At 37.8% G+C, this 6,193-nt stretch overlaps 1 non-coding gene across 1 annotated transcript; it reads right to left on the reverse strand.

Annotated features, from left to right (window-relative positions):
• Window positions 1–1,740: 1,740 nt before the first annotated feature.
• On the reverse strand, window positions 1,741–1,848 carry LOC112724338 (small nucleolar RNA R71). Its single transcript, XR_003163505.1, has one exon. It is a non-coding gene; the product is annotated as a small nucleolar RNA R71 (small nucleolar RNA).
• Between the last annotated feature and the right edge of the window lie 4,345 nt (window positions 1,849–6,193).

Genomic DNA, 6,193 nt, shown 5'->3' on the forward strand with positions numbered 1-6,193 from the left:
TGTGTCTTTTCTTGTTTTTCATATGCATTCTTGCATTCATAGTGTCTATACATGGAAAATTTCTAAGTTTGGTGTCTTGCATGCTTTCTTTTCTTGAAAATTTTAAAAAAATAAGTTCTTGACGTTCATCTTGACATTCATAGTGTTCTTGCATGCATCACATGTTTAGATCCAAAATTTTCATGCATTGCATCATTTTTCATGTTGTTCTCTCTCATCATTAAAAATTCAAAAAAATCAAAAAATATCCTTCCCTTTTTCTCTCTTAAAATTTCAAAAATTTGGATTGACTTTTTCAAAAATTTTTAAAATTCAATTGTTTCTTATGAGTCAAATCAAATTTTTAATTTGAAAATCTTATCTTTTTCAAAATCTTTTTCAAAAATCAAATTTTTTTCATTTTTCTTATTTATTTTCGAAAATTTTAAAAATATTTTTCAAAAATATTTTTCTTAATTTTATATCATAATTTCGAAAATATCATCAACAATTAATGTTTTGATTCAAAAATTTCAAGTTTATTACTTGTTAAGAAAGATTCAAACTTTAAGTTCTAGAATCATATCTTGTGATTTCTTGTGAATCAAGTCATTAATTGTGCTTTTAAAAAATCAAATCTTTTTCAAAACTAATTTCAATCATATCTTTTCAAAAATATCTTTTTATCTTATCTTTTTCAAAATCATATCTTTTTAATCCTACCTTTTCATATCATATCCTTTTCAAATATCTTTTCTAACTTCTTATCTTCTTATCTTTTAAAAAAAATTGATTTTCAAAAATTGTTTCAACTAACTAATTAACTTTTTGTTTGTTTCTTATCTCTTTCAAAACTACCTAACTAACTATCCCTCTCTAATTTTCGAAAATACCTCCCTCTTTTTCAAAAAAAAAAATTCTTTTTAATTAATTAATTGTTTCAATTTTTAATTTTAATTTTAATTTTAATTTTATCTTAATTTTCGAAAATCATTAACCCTTTTTCAAAATTTATTTTTGAAATTCCCTCTTCCTCATCTTCTTCTATTTATTTAATTACTTACTAACACTTCTCTTCATCTCATATCTCTGCTCTCCTCACCCTTCTGTTTGGATTCTCCTTTCTTTTCTCTTCTACTCTTCTTTTCTTCTACTCACAACAAGGAAACCTCTATACTGTGGTAAAAAGGATCCCTATTATTATTTTTCTGTTCCCTTCGTTTTCATATGAGCAGGAGCAAGGACAAGAACATTCTTGTTGAAGCAGACCCTGAACCTGAAAGGACTTTGAAGAGGAAACTAAGAGAAGCTAAAATACAACAATCCAGAGACAACCTTACAGGAATTTTCGAACAGGAAGAGGAGATGGCAGCCGAAAATAATAATAATGCAAGGAGGATGCTTGGTGACTTTACTGCACCTAATTCCAATTTACATGGAAGAAGCATCTCCATCCCTGCCATTGGAGCAAACAACTTTGAGCTTAAACCTCAATTAGTTTCTCTGATGCAACAAAACTGCAAGTTTTATGGACTTCCATCTGAAGATCCTTTTCAGTTCTTAACTGAATTCTTGCAGATATGTGATACTGTTAAGACTAATGGAGTAGATCCTGAAGTCTACAGGCTCATGCTTTTCCCTTTTGCTGTGAGAGACAGAGCTAGAATATTGTTGGACTCTCAACCTAAGGATAGCCTGAACTCTTGGGATAAGCTGGTTAAGGCTTTCTTAGCCAAGTTCTTTCCTCCTCAAAAGCTGAGTAAGCTTAGAGTGGATGTTCAAACCTTCAGACAGAAAGAAGGTGAATTCCTCTATGAACCTTGGGAGAGATACAAGGAACTGACCAAAAAGTGTCCTTCTAACATGCTTTCAGAATGGACCATCCTGGATATATTTTATGATGGTCTGTCTGAATTAGCTAAGATGTCATTGGATACTTCTGCAGGCGGATCCATCCACCTAAAAAAAATGCCTGCAGAAGCTCAAGAACTTATTGACATGGTTGCCAACAACCAGTTTATGTACACTTCTGAGAGGAATCCTGTGAGTAATGGGACACCTTAGAAGAAGGGAGTTCTTGAAATTGATACTCTGAATGTTATATTAGCTCAGAATAAAATATTGACTCAGCAAGTCAATATGATTTCTCAAAGTCTGAATGGAATGCAAGCTGCATCCAACAGTACTCAAGAGGGATCTTCTGAAGAAGAGGCTTATGATCCTGAGAACCCTGCAATAGCAGAGGTAAATTACATGGGTGAACCCTATGGAAACACCTATAACCCCTCATGGAGAAATCATCCAAATTTCTCATGGAAGGATCAACAAAAGCCTCAACAAGGCTTTAATAATGGTGGAAGAAACAGGTTTAACAATAGTAAACCTTTTCCATCATCCATTCAGCAACAGACAGAGAATTCTGAGCAGAATCCATCTAGCTTAGCAAATTTAGTCTCTGATCTATCTAAGGCCACTGTGAGTTTCATGAATGAAACAAGGTCATCCATTAGAAATTTGGAGGCACAAGTGGGCCAGCTGAGTAAAAGGATCACTGAAATCCCTCCTAGTACTCTCCCAAGCAATACAGAAGAAAATCCAAAAGGAGAGTGCAAGGCCATTGATATAACCATCATGGCCGAATCCAAGGAGGAAGGAGAGGACGTGAATCCCAAGGAGGAGGACCTCCTGGGACGTTCAGTGATCAATAAGGAGTTTCCCTCTAAGGAACCAAAGGAATCTGAGACTTATCTAGAGACCATGGAGATTCCATTGAACCCCCTTATGCTATTCATGAGCTCTGATGAGTATTCCTCTTCTGAAGAGAATGAGGATGTTACTGAAGAGCAAGTTGCCAAATTCCTTGGTGCAGTCATGAAGCTGAATGCCAATTTATTTGGTAATAAAACTTGGGAAGATGAACCTCCCCTGTTCACCAATGAACTAAATGCATTGGATCAACTGAGATTGCCTCAGAAGAAACAGGATCCTGGAAAGTTCCTAATACCTTGTACCATAGGCACCATAACCTTTGAGAAGGCTCTATGTGACCTTGGGTCAGGAATAAACCTCATGCCACTCTCTGTACTGGAGAAACTGGGAATCTTTGAGGTGCAAGCTGCCAGAATCTCATTAGAGATGGCAGAAAACTCAAGAAAAGAGGCTTATGGACAAGTAGAGGACGTGTTAGTAAAGGTTGAAGGCCTTTACATCTCTGCTGATTTCATAATCCTGGATACTGGGAAGGAGGAGGATGAATACATCATCCTTGGAAGACCCTTCCTAGCCACAGCAAGAGCTGTGATTGATGTAGACAGAGGAGAATTGATCCTTCAACTGAATGAGGACAACCTAGTGTTTAAAACTCAAGAATCTCCTTCTGTAACAATAGAGAGGAAGCATGAAAAGCTTCTCTCAGCACAGAGTCAACTAAAGCCCCCACAGTCAAACTCTAAGTTTGGTGTTGGGAGGCCTCAGCCAAACTCTAAGTTTGGTGTTGAACTCCCATATCCAAACTCTAAGTTTGGTGTTGGAAGTCTATAAAATTGACCTGATCACCTGTGTAGAGCCATGAGAGCCCACTGTCAAGCTATTGACATTAAAGAAGCACTTGTTGGGAGGCAACCCAATTTTTATTTATCTAATTTTATTTTTATTTTATTGTTCTTTCATGTTTTATTAGGTTCATGATCATGTGGAGTCACAAAATAAATAGAAAAATCAAAAACAGAATCAAAAACAGCAGAAGAAAAATCACACCCTGGAGGAAGGACTTACTGGCGTTTAAACGCCAGTAAGGAGCTTCTGGCTGGCGTTCAACGCCAGAACAGAGCATGGATCTGGCGTTGAACGCCCAAAACAAGCAGCATCCTGGCGTTCAGACGCCAGGAATGCACACTGAGGAAAGCTGGCGCTGAACGCCAGAAACATGCTGCATCTGGGCGCTGAACGCCCAGAACAAGCATCAATTCGGCGTTTAAACGCCAGAATTGCATGCAAAGGCATTTTACATGCCTAATTGGTGCAGGAATGTAAATCCTTAACACCTCAGGATCTGTGGGCCCCACAAGAATCATCTCAGCATCTATGGACCCCACAGGATCCCCATCTACCTCCACTCATACTCTTTCCTCTTCTCAATGTTCATCCTCTCTTCCCAATAAAAACCTTTCCCCAAAACCCTTCACCAATCACATCAAGCTCTCTTCCCTACTACCCTTTCACCACTCACATCCATCCACTCTTCCCCATAAACCTACCTCATAAATCCCACCTACCTTCAAAATTCAAGATCACTTTCCCACCCAAACCCACCCTAAATGGCCGAACCTAACCCCTCTCCCTCCACTATATAAACCACTCCATTCTTCTTCATTTTTCACACAACAAAACCCTCTTATCCCCTTCTTGGACGAAACATAACCCTCTCTCCCTCTCTTCCATTTCTTCTTCTTCTTCTTCTTTTTTCTTCTCTTGCTCGAGGACGAGCAATATTCTAAGTTTGGTGTGGTAAAAGCATAAAGCTTTTTGTTTTTCCATTACCATTGATGGCACCTAAGACCGGAGAATCCTCTAGAAAAGGGAAAGGGAAGACAAAAGCTTCCACCTCCGAGTCATGGGAGATGAAAAGATTCATCTTCAAAGCCCATCAAGACCATTTCTATGATGTTGTGGCCAAGAAGAAGGTGATCCCCGAGGTCCCTTTCAAACTCAAGAGAAATGAGTATCCAGAAATCCGACATGAAATCCAAAGATGAGGTTGGGAAGTTCTAACAAACCCCATCCAACAAGTCGGAATTCTAATGGTTCAAGAGTTCTATGCTAATGCATGGATCACTAGGAACCATGATCAAAGTAAGAACCCGAACCCAAAGAATTATCTCACTATGGTTCGGGGGAAATACTTAGATTTCAGTCCGAAAAATGTGAGGTTGGCGTTCAACTTGCCAATGATGGAAGAGAACGCACGCCCCTACACAAGAAGAGTCAACTTTGATCAAAGGTTGGACCAAGTCCTCATGGACATATGTGTGGAAGGAGCTCAATGGAAGATTGACTCAAAAGGCAAACCGGTTCAACTAAGAAGATTGGACCTTAAGCCTGTAGCTAGAGGATGGTTGGAGTTCATTCAACGCTCAATCATTCCCACTAGCAACCAGTCTAAAGTCACTATAGACCGGGCCATCATGATCCATAGCATCATGATTGGAGAAAAGGTGGAGGTTTATGAGATTATACCTGAAGAACTATACAAGGTGGCTGACAAGTCCTCCACTATGGCAAGGTTAGCTTTTCCTCACCTCATTTGCCATCTATGCAATTTGGCTGGGATTGACATAGAGGGAGATATCCTCATTGATGAGGACAAGCCCATCACTAAGAAAAGGATGGAGCAAACAAGAGAGCCTATTCATGGATCTCAAGAGACGCATAAAGAAGCTCATCACCAAGAAATCCCTGAGATGCCTCAAGGGATGCACTTTCCTCCACAGAACTTTTGGGAGCAAATCAACACCTCCCTAGGAGAATTAAGTTCCAACATGGGACAACTAAGGGTAGAACATCCAGAGCACTCCATCATCCTTCATGAAATAAGAGAAGATCAAAGAGTAATGAGGGAGGAGCAACAGAGAGAAGGAAGAGACATAGAAGAGCTCAAAGACATCATTGGTTCCTCAAGAAGGAAACGCCACCATCACTAAGGTGGACTCATTCATTGTTCTCAAATTTTTTGTTTTTTGTTTTCTTTATGTTAAGTGCTTATCTATGTTAGTGTCTTATTACATGATCATTAGTATTTAGTAACTTTGTCTTAAAGTTATGAATGTCCTATGAATCCATCACCTCTCTTAAATGAAAAATGTTTTTAATTCAAAAGAACAAGAAGTACATGAGTTTTGAATTTATCCTTGAACTTAGTTTAATTATATTGATGTGGTGACAATACTTTTTGTTTTCTGAATGTATGCTTGAACAGTGCATATGTCTTTTGAAGTTGATGTTTATGAATGTTAAAAATGTTGGCTCTTGAAAGAATGATGACAAGGAGACATGTTATTTGGTAATCTGAAAAATCATAAAATTGATTCTTGAAGCAAGAAAAAGCAGTGAATACAGAAAGCTTGCAAAAAAAAATATAGAAAAAGAAAAAGCAAGCAGAAAAAGCCAAAAGCTCTTAAAACCAAAAGGCAAGAGCAAAAAGCTAATAACCCTTAAA

The sequence above is a fragment of the Arachis hypogaea genome, chromosome 11, assembly GCF_003086295.3.
Source record: "Arachis hypogaea cultivar Tifrunner chromosome 11, arahy.Tifrunner.gnm2.J5K5, whole genome shotgun sequence".
Taxonomy (NCBI): domain Eukaryota; kingdom Viridiplantae; phylum Streptophyta; class Magnoliopsida; order Fabales; family Fabaceae; genus Arachis; species Arachis hypogaea.